The sequence below is a fragment of the Lepidochelys olivacea genome (assembly GCF_965140295.1).
Source record: "Lepidochelys olivacea isolate rLepOli2 genome assembly, chromosome: 12".
Taxonomy (NCBI): Eukaryota; Metazoa; Chordata; order Testudines; family Cheloniidae; genus Lepidochelys; species Lepidochelys olivacea.
Window position 1 is genome coordinate 7,399,495 of NC_140422.1, and position 27,428 is coordinate 7,426,922.

Consider the following 27,428-nt stretch of genomic DNA (forward strand, 5'->3'; position numbering starts at 1 on the left):
TTATCCCAAAACAAAAGGCCTGATTCACAGCAACATACCTCATTTTATGCCTCTGAAATCAGTGGAGTTATATCAGCATAAAACTGGAGTAACACAATGGAGAATTATGCCAAATATATCCTATGAACAGGGGCTGGTTCAACTGAAGTGGCTGCTACTTCTCCACTCACTGAAATCACAAGAACATGACCCTTTGCACCCCAGTCATCATGGAACAAAAAACAGAACAAAAATCCAGAAGATGACTCAGAGAAGACATTTCACATCTCTTACTAGAGAGGAGAGAGGGGAGGAAAATGAACAAGAAAGCGCGACACATCAGCTAAGAGACCCAAGTTAATAAATTGGTTCTCTTGCCACTGACTTTTTCAGCTGTCTCTGTACAAAAGAGGAGGCAAGATGCAGTCTGGGCTATTTTCTGTTTTGAAGGGGGAGCAATTGTCTGTCTTTTAAGATATTCCCCCCCCCCAAGTCTCCCCTCTACCACCCTCCTCCCAGTGAGTACAATAAAAAGCGAATCACTTTGTTTACAAGAGCTACTGTTTATCAATTGAAAATGGTGTGCTGAAAACGGGATTAATAAATGAGACAGACAGATTTCCCTCCACCAGGACTATAGAATCGTTTCTATTTCCTACGCAAGGTAATACGTACTATTACTATTAAATAATTAAATATTACATAATGTACTATTTTAGTACATTTGCCCTTCAGTAACCGCACGTGGGATCGGTCTTCCTTTAAGGAGGTAAAACTGGGGGCATAAACTTGTAGCCAATGCCTTGTTAGAGGAAGATTTTAAAGTCCTACAGGACCATTGTGATCATCTAGTCTGACTTCCTGTATAACACAGGCCATAAAAATTGTATCCAGGGACTCCCGCATCAATCTCAATCATCCGGGGTGGAACGAAAGCATATCTGAGTTCAATGGCACTGGTGTAAATCAAGAGAAATGCCACTGTAGTCAAGTATTTATATGTGGACACAACCACTGTGCGCTACATGTCTTAAGTAATTACAATATGTTAGCATGTGTGGCTAATTGTAGGTCACTTTTTGCCCAGCAACTTTTCAGTTCAAGATCTACTATGGCACTGCGAGAAAAAGCAACTGCCCCTCCGTTTAGCACAGCTTTCAGAAAACGATATTATTCCACTCCTGGAGGAAACAAAAATAGTCCCCTTTATATACTGTTGCGATAGGTGGCGTAGGGATCTCTGCCATGGATTCACTGTGGGCAAGATTCTCCATTGCCTGGTGTCTTGAGTAGTCCCTTCCAGCAGTGAACAGTGGGCGTCAATGCCACTAGATCAGGATGTGAGGAAGTGAGCTGTAGCTCACGAAAGCTTATGCTCTAATAAATTGGTTAGTCTCTAAGGTGCCACAAGTCCTCCTTTTCTTTTTGCGAATACAGACTAACACGGCTGTTACTCTGAAATAGATCAGGATGGTAGCATTTTGTACTCAGTTTGTATTGGTGTGAATGGCTATACGAAGGTACGTGACCTCTCTTGAGACTCGACACCCCCTGAACACAGCTGCAAAAAGTAAAAGTAGCATTTGGTAAAAGTAGAATTTCAATGCAGCCATACACAGCAGCTTGAAATGTGGCTAAAATTGAGATTTTCAAAAAGTGACTAGTGATTTGGGTGCCTCAAGTTATTGGTGCCCACCTTAACAACACCTTCAGAGGATGGATGCTCAGAATTTTATAAAAATCAGGCCCCTTTAAAAGCGGTCTTAAATTGGGCACCCTCTCAACAAGGTATCCAAAATCACTTTTGAAAATCTTGGCCTAAAGTGACTTACAAGTCTAAGGCCCATTGATTTCAGTGGGAGGTAGGTACCTAACCTGCTTAAACAACAAAGAGCCCCTGTGGCACCTTAGAGACTAAATACATTTATTTGGGCATATGCTTTCATGGGCTAGAGCCCACTTCATAGCCCACAAAAGCTTATGCCCAAATCAATGTGTTAGTCTCTAAGGTGCCACAAGGACTCCTCGTTGTTTTTGCTGATACAGACTAACGCGGCTGCCCCTCTGAAACCTGCCACCTGCTTAGGTGCCCAGTGGGGACTTTCAAAAGCACCTACCTGCCTTTTACATGATTGAATACTTTTGAAAATCTGGCTCTACATGCCTCTCTTTTGAAAATGGGATTTAGTCTCCCAAGCCACTTTGACATTTAAAAAAATTCATACCCTAGCGCTAGCCGACTATTTTCCCCCAAGAAATATTTTATTGATGAAAAATAACTTGTTGACCAAAACAGATAGTCACAGAAATTTCTCATTTGAGTGAAAGTGTTGTGATATTTTTTTCCCAAAAGGGGATTTCCCCTTTTCTACCTCTTCTCTTCCTTTTTTTCTCCTTTCTGGGAAAAAGAAAAAAGGGGGCGGGGGGAACCAAAACCTGAAAACCAAACATGGGGGGGAGAGGGGTTGAAAACAAACATTTTTCAGTTTTAGTTTAATCAAAAATGCCACCAAAAAAGTCAAACCAAATGAAAATGTTTCTTTTCACAGAAAATGCATAGCATTTTCCTACCAGCCCTGATAAATACCCAGTGCTCATAACTGCATCATAAAAGGTTTTAAAAATAAATCTTTTAGCAATGGAAGGGCCCACTAGAGTCCGTAGCTAAATCTGTCCGAGGTTCCCTTCCTCCCCCCCCGCAACACTGGATCAGCCGCTTTGATTTACTGCGTAAACAAATACTGTCATCCTGGAATTATTTTACAAAACAAAATGTTTTCCATTCATTCCTGTTCAGACAGGCTCACCAGCCCGCACCTGGTTTTAATAACACCCTTCCAAATCCACTCTGTAGTAATCATATACACTGCACTGTTCCTCTGAAAGTTTCCTGGTTCCATCCACAGCAAAATCTCAGCTTTGGGCAAACATCTAGTACAGAGGCAAAGGTACAGAAAAGAGGTGTTTGTTCATGAAAGTGTGGTGTGGACAGATAGCCCGCAACACAAAACATCATTCGGGGAGCGTTACTGGTGTTCTGGATTCTGACTAGTTTGGGCATGACCTTCAGCTAAAGGATTGCAAGGTAAGAACCTGTGATGGAATTGGAGCGTGCTCAGCACCTTACAACGTCAGGCCTGATGTTTTGTCACAGAACACACCATATATTTTCCCAGAAACTGTTTTGCAGTTATCTATCCAAGGTTCTTATCTAGTCCCTCAATACTGGAGCATCCGAGTGCCCCACAATCATTAACGTATTTCTCCTCACAACACCCCTGTGAGGCAGGGCAGTGCTATTACCTACACTGTACAGAGGGGAAACTGAGGCATGGAGCAGCTGAGTGACTTGCCCAAGGTCCCACAGAAATCTGTGAAGAGCAGATCTCCCAAGGCCTAACGTAGGATCCTAAATACCAAACCATCCTTCTCTTCTACCGTCATAGCCACCATTTCACATCCCACCAAAAGATGGGCATGGATGTGGAAATAAGACCCATTTCAGAGAGTGAAGGTAATTAACTGTTGGAACAGCTCACCAAGGGATGTGGTAGGGTCTCCATCACTTGGGAGTCTCTAAATCAAGACCAGATGGCTTTTTCTAAGAGCTATGCTCGAGCTCAACCACAAGTGATTGGCCTTGATGTAGGAATCAGTGGCGGAAATTCTAGGACCTATGTTATGCAGAAGGTGAAACTAGATTACAATAAAGGTACCTTCTGGCCTTGAAGCCTGTGAAATCCATGATCAACATTAAATTCAACATGGGGGAAGGACAGATTCTCCATTCAGTTACCCCACCGCAAGCCTGTTCAATTAAATATAGGGTTTTGGGGCAGTGTAACTGGAAAGGAGAATTTAGCACCAGATGGAATCATCATTCTAGAACTGGGTTGGCTAATTGCCTATAGAGATTCTCCTCTCAGTTGCACCAGGTGTGACTACATGGACGCCAAGAGAGTTGTTCCTGATTTACAATAGTGCAGGGCCTTGCCTAATCAGCTGAGTTGCCCCGATTCCAGCCAGGGATGTAGCTGCACCTGGGCAAACCTCTATGGTCGTCTGGCAAAGCTACACTCAGCACCAGCAGAGCTTACCCTTGCTTGAGTCTAGCGGAAGGGGCATTGGGTGCAGATTGCCGGGGAAGGGGCATTGGGTGCAGACTGCCGGGAGATCACACCGCTGCAGCGAGACTGATGACTGGAACTGGGGCAAATCCCCAGAGAAGATAAGGCCTCAGTGAGAGAATCGGGGCCTGCGGTCTTTCAAATGTATGATGCCATCTTTCTGAACCGACACCCCAAACCCCTCATCCACCCACCTTCTTGTGCTGCAGTGGTGCAAAGGGGCAGTAAAGCTGCCCCATCCCAGCAACTCCCAACTCCCCTGAAGCCAGGAGACCCAAGTAGGAGGAGGTACTGTAGGAGATAGTGAAGCCAAAACTAAACGACCCATGGGGGCATCCCCAGTTAGCGAATGAGGCCCATTGCAAGACCCAACGCGCCTTCTCATTCCAATGCCTTAGAAGGGTTTGTTTTTCTGCTTTTAATAGCTTCTTTGGAGCTATTTTGGGAGATGGGAAGAGACTGTCTTTCTGCTCTATTCTGGTATCTCATGGCATGGAAGGGTCTTCCTCAGCCCCAGCCCTCCTCGGGGAGGCTCTTATGGTTTCAGAGACCCCTCCCTCATCAGGGAAAGAGGAGGAGAAATACCTCTCACTACAGCAGCGCTGTGCCATCAACCCGCCCCTTCACTGAGCCGGCCCAGTAAGCACAAGGGAACCTATCACTAGGGAACCTGACACAATGGAAAAGAAAATGAGCTTCCACACAGATGTCACCGTGGGATTTGCAAAAATTCCACCCTCCCCACGGAAAATTCCTGCCAGCAGCAGAGCCCAGAACACCAAGTAAAGCAACACTGCAATCCATGTTTGATGGCACACTGTGCCACGACCTAGCCCATGGGTAGTGTCTGTATTATACGAGCACCTCAGTGGAGGTCAGAAGCTGTACGAACAGACAAAGGTGCAGCCCCTGCCCTGAAGGGCTTATAGTCTAAATCCAGACTGAAAGAGGAGATAGAGGTGATAATACAATCCAGATTTTCTCTTAATTATCCTTCCCCTTTCTGCTGCTCTGGTGGGGTAAAGGAGCCAGAAAGCCACGGAATCACCCCAGCTGGAGATTCCCCACCAGGTACAGAGCCACTGTAGAGTTGCCTAGCTGAGATCTATTCCACTCCTCACAACACCCAGGAGGAGGAGGGGAGTGGCTTGCTGTACTCTGACAGCTCCCAGCTTATGGCGGGTCAACATAGCTTAGAGCACCCTGCAGGCTGCTCTAGTCTACACCCGCACCAGGATGGCACAGAACTATTTTCAGAATCAGGGAGCTGCCCCTGGCTCTCTTGCAGCTCTTGGGCTGTGCCCAGCAGAAACCAGGGCAGCAGAGGATGAGTAATGATGCCCAGATCTGGACCCACAATATGCGGAACACAATATGGAGGGGAAACGTGGCAAGTGGAGATACAGACCGCAACATCCCGAACATCACAAACCCTTCTGGGGCTGACAATGAGATGGTCAAAAGCCTCCGATAGCCATGTCTCCGAGTAGCATAGAAGTGACACTATATTAAGGTGCAGGAAGAACTTTCTCTCTATCCACTTACTTATTTGTCCCTCTCCCTTTCAAATCCAAGTGCAGCAGAGACATTAATGAATTTACCCTCTCACCAACCTTTGCAAGACGAGGAAGTATTAATCATCATTATTCCCACTTTCCAGATGGGGAACTAAGGTAGAGAGAGATTATGTGAACCTACAGGGAGTCTATGACAGCCAGAAAATGAACCCCCCTGTCACAAGTCCCAGTCCATTGCACTAACATCACCACCATCCTTCCTCCAATCCGAGTTCTTAGGTGTTCTGGAGAAAACTATTACTCTTTGGACTGAAGGGTCATTCTCATCTTAAAGGAGGTTTTTGCTGGTTACAATTCCATTTGGCAGTATCTGAGTGAGATGATTGGGTGGGGGAGAGCGGGGAGGGAAGGTGTTTTAATGGCCTGGGAAACTGTTCAGAGTGCTCTTCTGTGCTTGGATAACTCGGGAACCGTTTGGCTTTAGCTGGCCGGGCTTGGCAGGTACTTTCTCTGTGATGGGGCCTGTGGGCTGTGCCAACTCGGAACAGAAATTGGCTTAGAAATAAAACGTGGACAATAATCCTGTACCTGGGGTGTTGAGGCTTAAATCAGCCCTCATAAACAGCGTTGAGTAGGGCAGGTTCAAGGCACCACATACATGCAAAAGAATTTATTGTTATTGTAAAGTTATGAACCAGTCAAATAGCTTCTTGCACACTGCCCAGTTCTCTTACCGGTTCAGCAGCCCAACCCTGCTCCTGCTGACCTCAATGAGAGCTTAGCGACCCACTGCGGTGAAAGGAGGACTGGGTCTTCTGTGTGCACCAAGGTGCGATTCCCATCCCTTCTCTGCGACCCCCAAAGAACCTGGCTCCAGTGGGACCTATCTGGCTCTGTTGCACTATGGACCAGGCTGAGGGGAAGCCGCACAGGGAGGTCATGGCTCCTGCAGGGCATGAGATGGGATTTTCAGCAGCGCTCTGTGTTGGCCAAACTCACTCTCCCCCTGGTGACCTCAATGCAGAGCGAGGCCAATGCTGAGCACTTTTGAAAACCTGCAGAGGCTCCCGTCCGCGGAAAGTTCTGGGGATGAGGTGGGGGTACCAAAGGGAAAAGGAAAGAGACAGTGCACACAGATCTGCCACCCCGATCACCCCACACTGAGCGGCAGAGTAGCTATAGGGGCTACGACTGCTGCAAGGCTAGAGTGTAATGATCAGGGGGTCCATTGCCCAGGGAAGTCTCTCTTTCCCCAAAGCATACCTCACACTGGGGTTACCCATATTAAACAGCGAGGCATCTGCACGCAGATCTTCACCCCAGGCTCCAGCAATCGTCCCCGTGCAAAAGCCCCCGGATCCCACGCTTACTGTAAGCCAGAAGTAACATCAGAGCAGAGTCAGCGAGACCCTCGGCGCCTCCACTTCCCAGCTGTGCGCGCTCGGAGGTGGTGCCTGCATCCCTGATGGTACAAAATTGACTGGAGGTGCAGGGCAGCCCAGCAGAGAGGCTGGTGGACCTGCTGGGGCCTTCTCAACAGGGAGGGCAGGGGCTTCTCTTGTGCTTAGTGGAACACACAATCGCTACATCAGCTATTCCACCGTGCTTACTTGCACAGGGCCAGTACATAGATACATGTGGTTGTAGCTACACTTGAAGAAAAAAAAAAAATCACATCGATGACATAACTCAGATGTCCATTTGGTTTGCATTTAACATGGCAGCTCAGTTGCCCAGACAGTATTTTTAACTCTCTAAAATGAATCAGATTCGGGGTGTTCTGGTCACCTACAGCCACAGCCATCAGCTAAAACCAGAATTGGCCTCAGAGGAGGAGGATTGCAGAGACGTGGGCAGCACCGGCCACAGGGAGTAAAGCCGCGTGTGAGCTTGGGATGAGCCCCAGCTCAGCAAGCAGTGTCACTGATCCCCACAGCAAGGGCACACAGGGGTCTGCGCCCACCTGGCCAGCCAAAGTAAACCCAAATTAGCCCGAACAGTGCAAGCCCTTGTAGTGTTCCTGGGCTGCACTTAGGGACCAGTACCGCTGCACGTGGGCTGAGCACCAATGGTTGTGAGTAGGGGTGCTCTTGAGTGTAGACAAGGCCTATGGGTTTTGAAAATGGCAAACCGGGGTGAACCCCCCAGCACCACCGCCGCACACATCCCGAGCTGGCAGAGGTTGGTGGGAAGCGAGGCACAGCACCGACATGTCAGAACAAAGAATTTAACAGGTGACGATTCAGGGGCTCACTCCATTCAGGGAAGCGGAAGGACACAAAGCGAGGAAGCAAAAAAGAACTGGCTGGCCAGTAATTTTGTGGAAGTTGAATACTGAATAGGAAGGAGATCTGGGGCAAAGCAAGCCAGCAGGACTGCCTGCCAGGAAAGGTCATGGGAGCAGGCATGTTAGATACGTGAATCAGCAAAGGTAGAGATGGAAAAGACCTATTAGGTCATCTAGTCCAGCTCCTTGCATTTGTGTATAACAATGAGCCAGGAAACTAGGTCAAATTACAAAGGAAAAACACCACAAGTACATAGGGACAAAACTAGAAAGGTCAACGCACAAAACAAAATTAAACTAGCTAGAGAGAAAGGATAACAAGAAAACATTCTACAAATATATCAAAAGCAAGAAGACAACCAAGGATAGGGTAGACCTTAATGGGGGTGTGTGTGGGGGGGGGGGGAGAAACAGTAACAGAAAGTGTGGAAATGGCAGAAGTGCTAAATGACTTTGTTTCAGTTTTCACCAAAAAGGTTAGTAACGATTGGGCATCTAACATAGTGAATGCCAGTGAACATGAGGTAGGATCTGAGGCTAAAATAGGAAAGAACAAGTTAAAAACTACTTGGACAAGTTAGAGGTCTTCAAGTCACTAAGGCCTGATGAAATACATCCCAGAATACTCAAGGATCTAACTGAGGAAATATCTGAGCCATTAAAGATGATCTTCAAAAAGGTCATGGAAGATGAAGAGATTCCAGAAGACTGGAAAAGGGAAAATATAGTGCCCACCTATATAAAGGGAAATAAGGACAATCCGGGGAATTACAGAACAGTTATCTTAACTTCAGTACCTGGAAAGATAACGGAATAATAATTAAAGCATTTTGCAAAAAAATACCTAAAAAATAATAAAGTGATAAGTAACAGTCAGCATGGGTTTGTCGGGAACAAGTTGTGTCAGACCAACCTGATAGCTTTCTTTGACAGGGTAACAAGCCTTGTGGATTGGGGGAAAGTGGTAGATGTGGTATATCTTGACTTCAGTAAGGCTTTTGATACTGTCTCGCGTGACCTTTTCATAAACAAAAGATGGAAATACAACCGAGATGGAGCTACTATAACGTGGGTGCATAACTGGTTGGAAAAACGTTCCCAGAGAGTACTTATCAGTGGTTCATAGTCAAGCTGGAAGGTCATATCAAGTGGGGTCCTTCAGGGATCAGTTCTGGTCCGGTTCTGTTCAGTATCTTCAATGATTTAGATAATGGCATAGAGAGTACACTTAAAAAGTTTGCTGATGGATACCAAGCTGGGAGGGGTTGGAAGTGCTTTGGAGAATAGGATTAAAATTCAAAACGATCTGGACAAACTGGAGAAATGGTCTGAAGTAAACAGGATGAAATTCAGTAAGAACAAATGCAAAGTACTTCATTTAGGAAGAAACAATCAGTTGCACACATACAAAATGGGAAATGACTGCCTAGGAAGAAGTACTGCGGAAAGGGATCTGGGGGTCAAAGAGGATCACAAACTAAATACGAGTTAACAGTGTAACACTATTCGGGGGTTGTAGGGGGGAAGCAAACATCATTCTGGGATGTATTAGCAGGAGTATTGTAAGCAAGACATGAGAAATAATTCTCCCACTCTACTCCGTGCTGATTACGCCTAAACTGGAGTATTGGGTCCAGTTCTGGGCATCACATTTCAGGAAAGATGTGGACAAGTTGGAGAAAGTCCAGAGAAGAGCAACAAAAATGATTAAAGGTCTAGAAAACATGACCTTTAAGGGAAGACTGAAAAAACTGGGTTTGTTCAATCTGGAGAAGAGAAGACTGAGAGGGGACATGATAACAGTTTTCAAGTACATAAAAGGTTGTTACATGGGGGGGCGGAAAACTGTTTTTCTTAACTTCTGAGGATAGGACAAGAAGCAATGGGCTTAAGTTGCCGCAAGGACAGTTTAGATTGGACATTAGGAAAAACTTCCTAACTGTCAGGGTAGTTAAACGTTGGAATAAATTGCCTAGGGAGGTTGTGGAATCTCCATCATTGGGGATTTTTAAGAGAAGGTTGGACAAACACCCGTCAGGAATGGTCTAGAGAATACTTAGTCCTGCCATGAGTGCAGGGGACTGGACTAGATGACCTCTCGAGGTCCCTTCCAGTCCTATGATTCTAGGTCCTTGGGGCTTTTATCATGATCTGAGTGAAAAAAAAAAAATCACAACACAACCTTAACTATGGAATTTCTACCAGAGCAGTGAAAAATGACTGAGGCAGAAGCCAGGTCAGACCTACCATCAAAACCTCCATAAAACAATTATTTTATTTATAGATTAGATGATAGAGAGAAAGCGCGCATCTACATGACAGGAACTATAATCAACAAAATAATGTTTGTTAATGGTAATCATGAGGCAGATAATGCTGAGTCATAACAGTTTCCAATACCACAGAATGAATACATTAATAAGCTTACAAAGTAACTCATGCCACAGATTTTGCTACCGTCTAGAAGTGAGTCAATTCTGCACCGTTCACAGTGTCGTATTACATGAAAAAAAAAACCACAAAAGAATGTTGAGGCATGCACAGGATGGACGATGCTCTAGAGGTGAATCAGGGTTGCTCGGTAAAGGAGTCTGTAGTCCGTGGGACCCCTGAACCATTTGATGGAGACGTCAGAAGGTGTGTAGTGCATGAGGCAGGGGACAGCAGGAAACGAAAGAATGGCCTCACGGTTAAGGTACTTCAGTGGCCTCACTGGAGAACTAGATTCTACCCCTGCCTCAGCATTTGTGAGTGACTCCAGGCACGTCAGTTAATAGAAATGGCCACAGCTGGCCAATAATTGTGCGTTGGTCATCCAGAAAATGAGCAAGGTAAGACAAGCGGAGGCCTGATTTCCAGAAGTGCCAAGAGCTCACAACTGTAACGGACATCAATGGGAGTTGTGCTATGACCAAACAAAATGTTAAGTACTCTGAAAAAAAGAAGTCAGGTCCCAGGTGTCTCAAAGGCACACAAAATTAGTGGATGTTTGCCAATTTTGGCATTAATTTCCCCATGCCTCAGTTTCCCCCTCTCTAAAACAGGTATAACCACCCCTACCTCATAGGTGTGTTGCGAAGATAATTCATTAATGCTTGTGAAGCACTCGTACTAGCAACGAGCACCCTAGAAAAGCCCAAAATTCAATATTTAGCACAGGGCCTCGATGTCGCGCAGTAAACGGCGCCCAAGGCCACACACTGAATGGTAAGAATAAAAGGAAACCCTGAACAGCTGCTCATTAAGTGAGCACAGTTGAGTGTAATCCAGCCATGTTTAGTGCCTTGTTAACATTTAGCAATTTCAATTGCTTAGACTCTCTGCTGTGGTCTACTCAGTGACTTCTAACCTTTCCTTTTTGCCCTGGAGAAATGTATCCCCAGACACAGGGATTCAACTGACCCAGAGTTTGTCTGTATCAAGCTTTCTGTACTCTGTGCCCCATCCCTTGCTAGCCTTTCCATTCTTGCAGTCAGGCAGGAGTATAGGAATTGCCAAACAAGCACAGATTGCTGGTCCCTCTAACAAGTCTCTGCTGCTGAACAATGCCAGGTGCTTCAGGAGAAATAAAGCCTCCTGCAGTCACACAATCTCACAATTCTCACAAAGTGGGGAGGTGCCTGGCCAGTGCTTAGATGGGAGACCCCTAGGTGTTCAAGGCAGTCATACAGGGGAGTCCAGAAGGGATTATTCTCTTGTTCTAGGAAGGCACAGGCTAGATACCTACAGACGCTTGTGGTTTGTCCTTGATCTTCTTCAGACTGCTGATCCCAGGGTGCTTCCTCAATATGGGAAACTGATTTTACCCACACGGGAACCTCAGCGGGCCTCCTCAAACTATGTTGTCTCTGCTGTCTTTCTGCGCCCTCCTAGGGAAGGGTGGATGCTTCCCAGCTCATCCCAGAGCTACTCCCCTTCCTGGAAGTGATGGCAGGCAGCCAGCTGGCTCCTGAGAACCTTCATTTCTGCCGTGCTAGCCAGCTGGGCGTTTACACTGGGTGTAAGTTTATTTGTTTAAGGCTTGACATTCCTGGGAAATTCTCTGCTCCAAATCCCTGTCACTCGCTCCTCACGCTACAGATTTATCTGAATTTTTATTTTTGCAAGGACTTTTCAGTCTTGGGGGGGTTGATTTTCCTGCCACCACCAGACAATTGCTGCTGGAGACAGGACTTCCTGAGCAATCCCGGAGACATGGCTGGGTTTGCCAGTTGCACCGCATTTCACAAACAGGCGAGTGGCTCTCTCGTTCCCAATCCCACAGGCCCTGGGGCACATTCTCACCCCTTTACACCACCGACAGAATACAGGGGCTGGAAGTCAGGTAGCTCCACCCACCCAGAGGGGGTTGCTTCCTGCACAGCTTATGGGGCCCTAAACTCTCCTCACTTGAAAATCCTGGCTTAGGTGGATACCATGGACAGGCCTATGAAGGAAAAGGGTGTGGCCAGAGTGCTTGGCACTGCAGCTATTCTGGGCTGACGGACGGCTCCATGGGAACCTTGGGCAGCAGCTGTATATGGGGTTGCTCTAGCTTGCCCCAGGGGCCAATCCGGCCCTGGCAACATCCAACATCCCAGAGGCCCAAAAGTGGCACGCACAGCTTTGCTTCACTCTCTCTCCCTGGCTTACATTGCTCAGAGGGCATGACTCTGACTAAGGTCTAAGCATCAAAGAAACCACCTTTGTTTGGTAGATACAGGGTCTGTGAGGAACCAGGAAAGGAAAAGCCAGAGTGCCAAGGAGAGATTTAGCAGACAGCAAGTCACTTGAGGTCACAGGTGGGACAAGCAAAAGGCTTGCCCCATGTTAATACTAGAGGAGGAGTGGAAATTGGTGCTGTTAAGCCATGACTTATCCCCTCTCTCCAATCTGCTCTCTGGTTCCTATCTCATGTCAGACCTCTTGCAGAGAGCAAAGTACGTCTCAGAGGGCACCAAGCCAGCAGAGGTTGCAGAGCAAAGCCAGGCAAAAGCTGTAGGTAAAGGGATGGAAAAGCAAAAGGAGAATCAAGATGTCGATGAGCCACAGACTGGGTTCTGCCACCCAGGGCTCGCTCTGCTCAGCAGGACAATGAAAGGGTCCTGACCTGTTATTGTCTGTGGGGCATAACGTGGCAAAAAGTGAAGGCACGCAGCTGGAGTGGGCATATGGGGCTCGTATGCGAGAGGGGCTGACAAAATGGAATATCCGTGAAAAATGGGGGAGGGGGAACATTCACAATCACATGCATGACACACACGTGCTCACCACCCATTTGCTGAGCAGCTCCTCCGCTTTCAAATGGATACAGCAGAGGCCTCAGAGACAAGACTTCTGGATTCAGTTGCCAACTCTGCCTTGTTTGCTGTACAACTTTCAGCAAGTCTCCTGGGGCCTGATCCAACTCCCATGAAGTCGGTGGAACCATCTGTCTGTGCCTCATCCTTAGCCAGCACAATCGTGTTTATTCTGTCAGGCACCAGATCCTTGAATGAAGGATCTAGTGCTACGGGAGTGTGAAGTAAAATATATTATTTACTATTAGTCATGCTAACGGAGCTCCTATGACACATGGAATTGTTGCTAGTACAATAAACACTGCTGAGCGCTTATAAAGTGCTTTTTAATGATCCCAGTGCTTTACAAGCACAAATAAATTAAACCTCACACCCCCACTTCACGCACCTGGGGCAGGGAAGTGTTATTACTATTGTACTCAGAGATGGGTCTGAGCCAAACACACCCCGCTTTTGGCAGTGGAGTGACTGGATTAGAATTTCACAGCTGGCCCTGCTCTCTCCTCCTAATGGGCCAAACCAAAACCCTGGATCTAAAGACCCAGAACTTTAAGGAGTGTGAAACCCAGATCTTGCTGCTCTGACTCACTTCTAATTTTACAGATGAGAAAGCGGAAACAAACAGATGAAGAGACTTGTCCTAGTGCCCCATGGTGAGGCAATGGCCAAGGTAGAATTTGAACTCAGGAGCCTGGCACTCTGACCACTAGACCACACTTCATCGGTCCACAGAGGAAGGACGGTCCTGGAGTTTATGGCACTGGCCTGAGACTCCAGGAGACCACGGTTCAATGAGAATATTAAACAACCATTATTTTCAAAATATAATATAGTCATTTCATTTCCCTGCACTGTTTGTGTCCTTCCAGCTCTTCCTTCATCCTGGAGAATGAAACCACACAAGTCAGCACCAGTTTATTGAGTATGTTCCTGTACTCACCTCAGTTTCATATTGGTGTAACTTCATAGACTCTGATGAAGTTACTCCTGATTTACACCAGTATGAGTCAGAGAAGAAAGATGGTCCAGTGGTTACAGTCCCAGCCTGGGACTCAGCAGGCCAGAATTCAATCCCTGGCTCTGCCACAGACTTCCTGTGTGACCCTGGGCAAGTCTCTTACCCTCTCTGCCTCAGTTCCCCACATCTAAAGCAGGGACTTCCTCCCGCACAGTAATGTCATGAGGTGCTCACACACTTCCATAACGGGGTCATCGAAGTACCTTGGATAGAAATGCGTAATCAAGGCAGGTTGTTTGATGAAAAAAATCACCTTGGAGGGGCGGGGCAAAAAGAAAAGACGAGAGCATCTGCAGGCATGAAGAAAGCAACAGGCAAGAGACCCAGACACGAGAACCAAGTACAAACACCACCTCTGAATTCCACTGCACTTGGTTTCTGCTCATCTCCGCTAACAGCCAAGCCAGCCAGCTGTTTCTCTGAAGAAACCAGGGCTGTTGGTTTCCCTACACCAGCTGCATGGTTGAAAAAAAGAAAAGAGTTATGTTATGAGGTTGAACACACCCACAAGCAGCCTTTCAGGTACAACAGTAAAATGGTCAAACAATGTTTGTGGCTTATTGAGGAAATGCACGAGCACAAGGATTACCCCAGTAACTGTGTACAACAGAAACCTCTCAGAGATAGCACTGCACAACGGAAACTGTTTGACCCATGTCACAGCAAAAGAGCTTTCCAGCAAGTGGGAAGAAGATATAAAAGGGGGACAACAACTTCATGATGGGACCTCACTCTCCCTACAACAATACACCTGGAAACACCTGAGGGGCAAGGACTGAACTGTGGGAAGTGATGGTCCCAGGCTAGAAGGATTCTTAGCCTGATTATTAAAACCTGGGAAAGCCAAGGAAACTTGTGCCTTAAGAATCTGCCAGCCTGTTTATCACTCAGGGTGAGAATTTGCTAATTCATATTCTACTTATCTAGTGTGTTGAGTTCAGTTTACGGTTTTGTTTACTTACTAAGGTAATTTGCTTTGATCTGTTTGCTATCACGTATAATCACTTAAAAATCTATCTTTCATAGTTAATAAACTTGATTTTGTTTTGTCTATAACCAGTGTATGGAAATTATAACTTGGGGTAGAAAGCTGTTGCATATCTTTCTGCACACTGAGGGAGGGGGCAAATTTTATGAGCTTACACTGTACAGTTCTCTGTGCAGTGGAAGACGGTATAATTTTGGGTTTACCCTCTAGAGGAGGGTGTGCACTTGAGTACTGGGCAATTCCTTGGCTGAGCCTTCCCATGCAGAGCTGATCTCAGCATCTGTGTGTAAAGCTGCAGCGGGGTGTGTCCCTACCTGTATTTGTGCTGGTAAAGTGCAGTCTGAAGCCTGAGGGAGGGTTGGGCTGGCTTGCCTCAGCAGTACAGTGTATAGGAGTCCCAGGCAGGTGGGGTCAGTGGTAACCCAGTTCCAAATGGCACCCTGGGGGGAACCCATCCCAGAGACATCTTATATTTTTGCTAGAGGGAGACAGCATGCTGTCCTATTGCCCTTGTGTCTTTTGCTAAATTCTCTGTCTTCTCTTCTTAATATGCAGTTGCTGATGAGGATTGCTTGCTTTCTTAGGATGTCTGAAGAACCCTCTTCATAGCTGCTTGCTTCATACAGCAAGGATGCCTATCAGATATGTCCCCTATCGCTTTCTGTTCTAGTCCTCCAGAGACAGGGTCTTCCAGAGTTAACTTACTGAGCATCTGATAATGTTTTGATGCTTCTACCTGGGTTCAATGCCTCCTGACTCTCTTTCCCCTCTTGGTCACAAATCTCCAGTCCATCTCTCTGATTTCTTCTCTCTCTGGTTCTTTTTTCACCAAACCTTCGCCTTGTGGCATCTGTTACAGCAGTTTCCAAATCTGGTTGTCCATGAAGTCTTTGTTTTCTCAGATACTGCACAATGTTGAATCTTGTGCTTCCAGCCCACATATCTTCTCTTTCAATATGTACATCATGTACATCACCAGCTTGTACATCATACACCTGAAATCACTTCTGTCTTCTAGCAGAACAGACAACATCGCACACTCAAGGCAGGCCACTGTAATTGTTCTCTCATCATCCACATTCTTTATGTGGTATAGAGCCATATCTAAAACAGGAATCACACTCCCTCTCTAAACTCCCACTGAAACTTGAATGTTTATCACTCCTGTTCACCTGGCAACCAATCTATATACTAAGACTTGCTTGTCTGCTCTACTCCCTTGTTAAGAGGAAGGGATTAACCATTCAGACTTCAAACATTGATCCTTTTCAAAAACCCAAGGGTCCCAGCCACACAGCCCTCAGTGACACAAACAGACCTGCCTCACCTGACCCGTCCAGTGGCTTACAGCCCAGCCACACAAGCCCCACAGAAAACACCTCAACACACAGGAGCTGCAGCTTCGCTCTCTGAAACTCCCCTTTGCCACTTCTGTTTACCCTAAATGGTTTGTTTGTTGCGGAAAGGAAGAGGACTGGTGACACAGGCCACAACCTTTTGGGAAGAAAGAAGTTTTGGGTGAAGAAGTGGCATAACCCAGCTTCTTCCAAACAGTCCGCAAGAGCCCAGATGTGTCACGTGGGGCTGTCACGGAGTCACCGGGCCGATGCTCTGGAACTGCTCCGTATGAAGCCAGCCAGGACGCTGGTGGAGCATACCATCGCCAGGGCAAGAAGCTTACACAGCTTCAGCCTTCCTGTGTCTGACCTCAGAGCATTCAGCATCCCTGTTCTCACCATGCGCTTCCTTCAGCGAGTCTGCCCATGCAGGGTTCCTGGGGAAGCCAAAGGGCCCTGCACCCCAACTCCACAGTGACTCTCAACCAGCATTGTAAAACGGAAGGTTTATTAGTCGACAGGTACACAGGATAGAACAGAATTTGTTAACACAGAAATCAGTGACTTTCAGCCAAGTCCATCTTGGCGGAATCCTAGGCTGGACCCCCTGGACTCCCCACTCCAGTCTCCCACAGCAGACTGCTCTGGACCCCGCTGCCTGGCCTCCAACACACATTGTTGCTTCTCCTCCGGTCTTTGTCTCGCTTCCCAGGCAAAGTGTCACCTGGCCGCATCCCCCTCCTGGTTCTCAGGTTACAAAGGGCATCGGCCATCACCTACATGCAGGCAGCTGGGCAGCCTCACCTGCCCTGAAGGCCTCAGCAAAAGCCACACACCCAAGTCCCACCAACTAGGCATTGGTGCCGTACACGGAGAAACGGAGGTACTCACAGTATTAGTTTAGGACAGTAAGACTCAGATGCAACATAACAGGGTGAAATGCCTCACTTCGTCACGGGGGTGACCCGAGAAGTATTTTGTCACATACAGCCAGTCAAAACCTGGTTCCTTATTCAAGTGAAATGTACACAGAGCGGGGAGAAGGGAGCATGACATGAGAACACATGTTGTGCAGTGGTGGATTTAGGGTTAGTGGGGCCCTGTGCACATCTTCATTTTCAGCCCCCCCCGGGATTGAGCCAAGAAAAAGAACACTCTCTCTTATCTCCCCGCCCCCCCATTCTTTTTTTCTTCCTCCTATATTATAAGTAATGGGAAGTAAATGAAAATAAAGCGAGATAATTTGATGGGGGCAGTGGGTTGGGGTGTGGGAGGAGGGTTGCAGGCTCCCGTCAACCCGTCTCAGAGTTAGGCTTCCTGTCGTGCCACTGGGAGTCTGGAAGCGCCAGAAGCCGCTCAGGGCTTCTAGGGTCCCCACTCTGTGGTGGGGGATGCCTTGGGAAGCCCCTGCAGTCAGGGGTGCCCAGGGACTTGGGGCAGCCGGCTGTTCTGGGTTGGGAAAACGGAATGGAAACATGTTGATTCTTCCCTTTGGGAATTTTTTCAGAATTTCCTTTCGAAATGTGGGTTGTCATTCCCATTCAGAACAAAAACTCTTTCAGAATGTCAGGGTCTCACACAGGTTTACGATTCCAAAGTTTCAACCAGGTCTAGCTCCTACAGGGTCACGGTCATCCTCCTCCTTACACACCGTAACGAGCAAGTCTAAGCACCGGGTTTCTTTGCATATTCATTCCATAAACAAGCCTGTCAAATGGAAGTGGGCTCTCAATTAGAACGGGGCAGAAATTCAGTGTGTAGGGAGAGATACCTTGGGCCAAATTAGTCTGTGGTGTCAGAGCTTACACCAGGGTTTAATTTGGGTCCCGGAGGCAATGTAGAAAACTGGAGGCAAAGCAAATCTCAGAGACGGAGGGTGATTTGGGCAGCTAACTACCATTTTCAAAAAGGCTTAAGTGGTTTAGGAGCCCAAACGACTAAGATGCTTTTGAAAGTGGAATTTGGGCTCCTTTCACTTAGGTGCTTTTGAAAATTTTACTCTGCACCTGTGATGAAACCTATATCACCAGCCACAGCAGAGCTGAATGGCCAGCAAAGAAACAGCATGGCCAATCGAAAGCATTCAAAAATCATGAGTCATGCCCCCTCCCTCCTCAATGAAAATGAATGAATGAACAAACAGATTTCAGAGTAGCAGCCGTGTTAGTTTGTCATTGCAAAAAGAAAAGGAGGACTTGGGGCACCTCAGAGACTAACCAATTTATTTGAGCATCAGCTTTCGTGAGCTACAGCTCACTTCATCGGATGCATACTGTGGAAAATACAGAAGATGTTCTTATACATACAAAACCATGAAAAAATGGGTGTTTACCACTACAAAAGGTTTTCTCTCCCCCCACCCCACTCTCCTGCTGGTAATAGCTTATCTAAAGTGATCACTCTCCTTACAAAATGTGTATAAACAGAGATTTGCTTAAAACAATAGTAGGTTCTTTCTATTTCCTTTCTGTTTTGTGAGCCTTTCGGGAGCACATTTTCAAGCTTTTCTTTGCCACCCAAGGCAAAGGCTAGAAACGTACTTGCAGCCGATGAAGTGAGCTTATGCCCAAATAAATTTGTTAGTCCCTAAGGTGTCACAAGTCCTCCTGTTCTTTTTTCTTTTCAATGAAAGCCGAGATCCTCAAGGAATCGCACACAAACTGCGACAACTGGCAACACTGGTCTCAAGAGAACAACAGACTGAAGGCTTCATTCCGCTCTCCCGGAGACTGGTATCCCACTCATGGAACTCCACGGACTTCACCGGAATAACTCCTGATTCACACCGCAAGCAAGAGCCGAATTAGGCCCTGAATCCAGTCAGTTCAAACCAGAAGTTAGCACTTTAAGTCAGGGGCAGGGGCTTGATCCTGCTTCCACGGACATCTATGGAAGTTCTGCCACAGAGTTTAACCAGAGCAGGATCCGGCCCTAGGTTATTACTGGCTCGGAGACTAATATCATCACTCTCGGTGCACTTAAAAGCAACAAAAATGCCAGGTTCAAAGTCCCATGGACAATGCTATCACAGCAAACGGGGAGAACTGTTAATCCACCCTGGCTGCTCCTGCACTGGTCAGTTCACAATACCATGCAATCAGATAGCTCGAGGGCGACACAACCTGTCCACCATGACCTGGGAAGAGAAAAGAGACGCAGAACAAGGCAGGAGGAAAAGCCACATCCGAAGGCCTTTAAAATTACAAGCTGCGTCTCCAAGCCAACACATGTAATTTAACATCACTGGAGATTCAGCTGTCTTGTTTTCCTTTCACCAGGCAGGAGGGATCAGATAAGAAGCTTGTTCTCCAGTACAATGCAGGCCACACTGCAACAAAGCCATTCAGACTGTAGGTCGCAATTTCCTTGTCAAACCAATGTTTTTAGACACACTCTACTCCAGAAAAGGTCATTTTAATGCATTCTAAAAAACCCATACCTAGCAGGGGTAGTATTAGGGAATGCTGAGCCGGTACAGACCCTTTAACAGCTGCAGGGTTAGGATCCAATCCTGAGAGGCAATGATAGGCGGGTAATAATTTAAGCAAAAGGCTCCCACAAAATTGTCCCCTGGCCTGGGATAAATCCCAGGTATAATTTGACCGGGGTGTGTGTTTGCAGAGAGGAAGGTCTGGAAACGAGGCTTCAATTCATTTGTTTCCCCATATATTAAAAAAGCTCAGGGCCAGACTGACAACCTCAGGGTTTGTTTTGACCCAGAAAAGTGGCCAAGTTTAGCTCAGGTTTAGCAAATGCGAACTAGCTAAACCAACTTAAACTTGATGCTTTTCTCAGCATAGCTGCTTTAGCTGGATTTCAGCAAACAAGAGCATGGGGTGGGGTGAGTTAAATCGTCATGTGGAAAGCCTCAATTTAAATAATCAATTTTAATCCACTTTTCCATTCGTACTGGAGTTATTTTCTAAAGAAAGATGTGTTCCCATTAGCTGATATAACCATTAAAACATTTACAGTGAAATAGAGTCTTTACATGAGATTTGGTACATCTTGCTATCTAGGAGGGTACCCTATAACTATATACATGTCTTTAAGCAATTATATAGCTTGATATTTTTGTATTCTTATTGTACATTTTCAGTATGTCAGGAAATGGTGAATGATACATTGCTCATTTACTAGATAACTTTTTGCTCATTATTTGTATCAAGCTGTATTAAGATGGCAACTGGAATGTAATGAAACACAAAACAGCACATACAATTTATTTTTAAACAACTTTCAGGTGTTTTCGATACACAAACTTCTCGTATCGAAAGATGCTTCACCATTTACTAAACAGAGGGATTAACTGTAGTCCATGAATTAAACTCATTATATCAGGGTCAGCCTGGGAAAACTGTCACACACACCTAAATGAAAGTGACTGGAGCTTAAGTTCCTACTCGCCTAGATCTCTTGAAAATGAGACAGTCTTCTACTGTGTCATGTTTATAAAGCTCAACCTCCAAAGTTAGATGTTTCCCCCCCGATTCCTGAAGAGCAGCCTTTGACTCAAAGTTTGTGATAGAGGCTCAGAGATTTAGTTATTTATTTTTTACTTAATTTTTTTAAAACATTAGAAGACGTTTAGGCCTTAACATTTTGGAGTAAATTCAGATTTTAAACAGGTTTGTTTTAAAATGAGAAACTTCTTATAATTTAAATAACAAAAAAATCCAATTTTGTATTTTTCCAAAAAAGTGTCATAGAATCATAGAAGATTAGAGTTGGACGAGACCTCAGGAGGTCACCTAGTCCAACTCCCTGCCCAAAGCAGGACCAACCCCCAACTAAATCATCCAATTAAGTCATCCATTTGTATCCACTCTGTTTTGTCCTCAGCAAGCTTGGGTGCTCAGCTTTTTGAAATCCAACCCACTTGTTGGGCTGCATAAATATGGATTTACGAGTCTAACTTTAAACATCCACTTTTGAAAATCTTGGCCTAAGGTAGCCTCACCCTGTGCAGAGACACTTGTGTGCTGACGGTGCACTGACAATTATGCATGCACGAGCGTGACAATATCTTCAGCTCCATAATTGAAGCTACTCTGGGTTAGGAAGCGTGCAGCTTCAAAGAAACAGTTTGTTGGGTGCATCAGCCTTCAGAATAGAGGCCTCACTTTGAAACCTGATGTGTCAGAATAGTAACCAAAGAATTCATCCCTAAGGGGAAGGAGCGTCTGACTTCACCTTTGCAGAGACCCAAAGGCACTCCCAAGGAAGGTCACTATAACCATGGGGTCCATCTAGCCTCGTATGGTACGTACACGGTTTAGGGCATCTCAGTTTCCTGAATCCATACACTCCATGGAATAGTTTTGCAAATTCTACGTCAGGGTTCAACAAAGGGTCACCTCACTGTAAATAGTTTAGACGCCAGCTGTATGGCTGTTTTAATGGCATTATACAATCCAATATAAAGAAAGAAAGAAAGTTAGATATATAAACCTAAGCCCAATAGCCCTCTCCTAGAACATGGCACCCAGACAGTGAAAGTAACTAGGAATTAAAGGCCTGATTCTGTCTATCTTAGGTACTCACGTGGCTGTATTACCATCAGATGTGTATTTATCCACACAATACCCCTGCAAGGTAGGGCCATGCTAGTATCCCCACTGGGCAGGCGGAGAACCTGAGGCACAGAGAGACTAAGTGAGCTGCCCACGGTCCCACAGGCAGTCTGTTTCAGAGCAAGAAACGGGTCTTCAGTCTCCCATGTGGCAGATTAGCACCCGAACCACTGGATTATCCTCCCACTTCTCTCACCCACACTGATGTAAATCAGGAGCAGCTTCATGGAAGCGTGTGAATTTACAGCAGTGTAAAACTGGTGTAAGCAAAAGCAGGACAATGCCAATGCAGGGACAGGCGAATCTAGTTTCATTCTTCAAACTGAATGAAGAGCAAAAATGAAGCAGCTACATTCTATTTTAAAATTTATGTTTTAATTACCCTTGTTGGCACTAACTTAAGCAAATTAACAAGACACTTAACTATGATTTTGGGGCAGACCCTTAGCTTAGTAAATCAGAAGTCAATGTTTCTACCCTACACTGATTCTCACCAGTTAAGGATCTAGCCCTTTATTTTGACAGTGTCCCTTTAAGATGTCAAAGGCTCTTGCTCTAAGCCATCCTTACTTAGATCAGTCTATTCACGGCTGCTATTAATGTGACTCTGTTTGTCGTAGTTCCTTGCCTAAATGCCTTCTGATCCACTAAAGGAGCACAGACAATGTCCTGTGACAGACTGAACATTGCCACTGTGGTCAAGGAATACATGATTTGATGTTTCTTGTAACTTTTCCCCTGACTTTCAACATTCTGGGCCTTGCACTGTCAGCAGCCAACAAACTTCATTAACAACCCTGAGAACTGCAAAGTTGACTCCCTGGCTACAAGGGAAGCTAACAGAGAGCAGGAGCTGAGCAACAGAGCTCTGCAGTAATACCGAGGGTCAGAGTGGTGAACTCTAGGGACGTGTCTACACTAAAGGCCAGACTCTCACCCCAGTTCCTCCAGCATCATTCAGGAGCAACTCCAGTACAGTCAGTGAAATTACACCTGATTTAGGGCTGGATCCACAGGCCATTGAGATGAATCTTTCCATTGACTTCAATGGGAAGCGGATCAGACCCTTACAGAGGTGTAGCAAAAATCAGAATCTGGCCCTCGGGCCTTCTTTGCCACAAATTTCCCACCACTGCAGTTTCCCTGGTGACAGGAAAGTTTCCCACCACTGCAGTTTCCCTGGTGACATTCATCCGGATTGCTCCATGCAGTCCCTGGACTCCAACAGGGCTACGTGTGTAAGGGTTACTCACATGAGGAAGAGGATCAGGATCTTAGTTTGGCAATAGGGGGAGCTAAGGGAAAATATTTTCCTTGTTCAATTCATTCACCAGGTGTTCATGGCATTCAGTGTATCCAAAACCTAGATGGAGCGTTGGAGTGTGCGACTTGTTGGTAGCTCAGTTACTTGCCCTACATTCAAATGATGGACTTCCTACACCCAGCCAGCAATCAGAGCTGTCACTAAGAAAGGGAGCCCTTCCCACCACCTCCGATACAAAATAGTGACTCACCCACGAAGGCTCCAGCAGACCCAGCTGCTACAAAGCAAACAGCATTGAGGAGAATAGCCAACAGCCAAGGGTACAAAAATGAAGGCACACCACAAACTGCTGGCAAACAAGCACTTTTGCCCTTCCGCCCTGTAGCTCACCAGCTGGCTGCCGTTCACTCTGACTCCCAACCCACAGCAAGTGGGGCAGAGCAAAGAGGGGGGGCCCTGTACACTGAGCTACCAGAAAGACATCCAACACCTCACAGCACCAAGTCCAGGGCCTCCGGACGTTAACCATCAGAATGCAAAGTGGGTCACTGATCTCTTCTCCAACCTAAGTTTTTGGGCATCCGTGAATCCAGGCTCAATCCTAAATGGCCACACTCACAACAGCAGTCCCGTCAACGTCAACAGGGCTGCTATAACCACATGCTATGGCAGAGCCAAGAGGCTACAAGCCAGATCGGGGCCTCACTGGGCTTGTTATGAACACACGGTGCCCTGAAGAGTGCTCTATCTTAACAGAGGAGACAGCCAGAGTGGGAGCAAAGTACTAGTCCCGAGTAAGCTGCGTTACAGGCCTGAGGAAGGCAAGCTGGATTTGTGGCACATGGTGAGAGAGAGGAACGGGCTTTATACCCTCAACTCTAAACAACTCCCTGAAGGTCCCAGAGCTGCTGCGGAGAAAAGGTTCGTGCTCATGTCTGGGTGGTATTTTAAACATTAAGGGTGGACGGGTGTGGGCCCCTACCAACATTAACAGAGCCTTTTCTTTCTCTCCCCTCCAGCGACAGAGCACACATATACACAGGGGCAGCGATGAAGCTGCAAGAGAAAGACAATGTTTTCCCTTCCACACAGCAGACAGACCCACAGTCCATGCGCTGTGATGGATTCTCCCTGCAAGGCACTTAAAGACTTGGATTTTGTTTCATATTTGTAGATGGCGTGAGAGCTCAGTCGCTTTAAAAGGGAAAAAAAAAAAACCCACCGCTCTAACTATCATCTCCACCAGGAGGGATCCCCCCCAGTTATTGCTACACTGGGTCGGACCCCAGGCGCAAGGCACCTGTCATCAGGTGGACTCTGGGAAAGGCAGCACCCAGGGTAATTTTTCAAAAAGGAGGGCTGGAACAACAGGGGCCATGGTCTGCATTTGGCAGTGGACAGGAGCGGGTAGGGGGGGTTTAACTGACCCAGCCGCTGGTAACCCACCGCGGCTGATCGTGTTGCAAGCCGCCTCTGGCAGCCTGCCCTTTCCCAGCAGCGGCCTTTCGGGGTGCAGCTCAAACAAGGCTCTTCCTCCCAGGGGCGGTGCGGGGCCAAGGCGGGAGGCTGTCGGGCAGAGCCAGCCCTTTCAGCCGGGAACGCTCCCTCGGAGGCGAACTGTTTCCTGGACTGAAACTAAGTGCAGAAGTAAGGCCAAGATCCAGCCCCACCCCGTGAACCGCCCAGCGCCGCTGCCGGGAAACTTACCGTGCCGCAGCCCGGAGAGGGGCCCCCCCAAGCCCGCTGCGGCGCCGTAGCCCCCCAGGGGGTCCCCCCCGGGGCTTGCCGCGATCAGCCTCCCCCCGCCCCTGGAAGCGGCGGGTGGCCCGGCGCAGACCGCGGCTCCCCGGCCCGCCGGTCACTTACCGCCGTGCCGCTGCCGTCCGGGCGGTGGGGCCCCGGGCTCCTCACCGAGCTGCGGGGGCCGCGGCGGGGAGCTGCTGGGGCATCCCCGGAGAGCCCCGCCGGCTCGGGGTGTGGGGTGGGGGGGATCAGCGGGCGGGCATCGCCGCCGCCGCCGCCTCCTCCCCGGCCAGGCAGCGGCCCCTCTGGGCGGGGACGGCAGTGCCCCGTTCCCCGGGGGGCGCTCTCGGGGCTCCGCTTGGCTGGCGGCCGCCGCCGCCGCCCGGGCACCGCGGCTCCCCCGGCAGCGAGCGAGCGAGCGAGCGGGGAACCAGCTGCGCCCGGCAGCGGCGCCTCGGCACTGGGGGAGCGAGGGGTGGGATCCGCGCGCAGCGACACACGCCCGGCCGGCCGGCAGGCCCCCGGCCCTCCGCCTCCGAGAGAGGCAGCGGGGCGCCCCCCTCCAGCCACTTCCCCTGCACGCTGCACCGGGACTGGCTGGCAGCGTCCCCGGTGTATCAATCCCTCCTCCCCTTCGGAAGCCCTGAAACGTACCGACACCCGGAGGCGGATTTTCAGAAACTGCTTCTTTAACCCACACAGAGTCCGTCCCCCCCCCCGCTTGGGCTTCCCAGGGTTGCGGGGTCTTTCCAGTCTAGGCTCCCGTCTCGGTCTGGCTCTTGGAGGGCAAGAAATACTTTAAATAGCTTTGTCGAGGGGGCTGGCCCTTCCCAAGTAAATAATTACCCCTCAAAGGACCCGTGCAAGAGACGCGCTCAACTATGCCACGCAAGTGGTATTTTTAAAACCAGCCGGCTCCTAGCGAACGGCTTTGAAGCCCGCTCCGCTGGGGCAGACGGGCGAAGCGGCCCGGGTCCCTAACGAGACCCGGGGGAAAGGTTTCTAAACAAACTACAGGGCCAATGGAGGGCCCGATCCTGCCATCGGATCCCCTGCGTGGATCCGATGGCAGGATCGGGGCCTTTCGCGTCTACTGGGTCACACAAAGCGTGTGTTTGACCAGCCTGCGGTTCGTTCGCGAGTTGAAACTAGCCCCCAAAGGTTTCTTCTTTCCCAAATTCTTGGGGAACTGGGAGGATTCCTTTGAAGCTTTGCTATTCCAGCTACATGATTGGTCAGGTGGGATTGGTGCCCCTGGGATGATCTAAGCTTTTATAAACCCCTTCAGCCTAAAATGAGTTATTTTGCCTTGAAACAAATTCCATTTTGGGGTCAAACAGATCTCATCTATCAGAGTAGCAACCCTGTTAGTCTGTATCCGCCAAAAGAAAAGGCGGACTTGTGGCCCCTTAGCCAGAATTCACCTTCCATGGAAGTAACCTGCCCCAGGGGATGGTTCGCCCCCCTCCCCTTCTGGACTGGTGAAAGCAGGGACAAACACCAGCCTCTCCCTCCAGGCCTTCTCTAAAACCCAAATGTTACTACTGTGTATTTTAAAAAGCCCAACCACAGTGCTTAATTTGTGACAGTGAGGCCTAGGACCTCTGGGCTTGGGCAGTTCATAGCCCCAGCTTGCTGCATCAGTTATGAAAGTAATAAAATTGCTCCTGCCCCGGCATCTCTTTCATTACAAATTAAGCACTGGAAAAAGCCTTCCAAAACAAAACACTCCACTGCACGTGCTTCTTCCCCCAGGTGAACAAACAAAAGGGGACAGATGTCGTCATGGTGCTTACTGCACTACTGAAGGTGACGAGCGTGCGATACGTACCTATTAGACAATCAAATTTGGATTTCCTTTTTGCAAAGGTGGTCAGAGCACAACCCTCTTGAGAAACTGCTGAAATCCTAGTGGATAATTTCCCTCACTGTTTACCCATCTATAATTAAGATACTGTCTTTGAAATGTTGCAGTGTACTGACATGACCTTTCGCAGAATAACTGGAATTCGGCTGGCTAGTCATATGATGATTCCCTGGCAGCTGAAAATCAAGGAAGCAATTTTCTCCGAACAGCAATACAGAGGGTTAATGCTGCCAGTGGCCTATATGCAGGGTCCCTTGTTGGGCTCAATGAGTCTTTGGGGCATTGATGGATGCCAGGATCAGGCCCTAAAGAATTTTAAACGCAAAATCTTTAAAAGGTGAAATTTACCCACACTGGCACGAACCTGATTGGGCGAGAAGAACCAAATGAAGGATTGGGGAGTGGTCAGAAACATCCCCTGCCCCGAGAGGGAAGGGCATGGGGCTGAA

At 47.7% G+C, this 27,428-nt stretch overlaps 1 protein-coding gene across 2 annotated transcripts in view; it reads right to left on the reverse strand.

The window, feature by feature from the left end:
* Nucleotides 1-25,877, reverse strand: part of CPNE2 (copine 2) — a 151,463-nt gene extending 125,586 nt beyond the window's left edge. The window contains exon 1 of one of the 2 annotated variants that reach the window (XM_084644288.1): nt 25,767-25,877. The gene's annotated coding sequence lies outside the window, so the exon portion shown is untranslated. Of the gene's footprint in view, nt 1-25,235; nt 25,637-25,766 lie in introns of those variants that run through there. The other variant, XM_084644289.1, reaches the window with a different exon arrangement.
* Nucleotides 25,878-27,428: the final 1,551 nt, after the last annotated feature.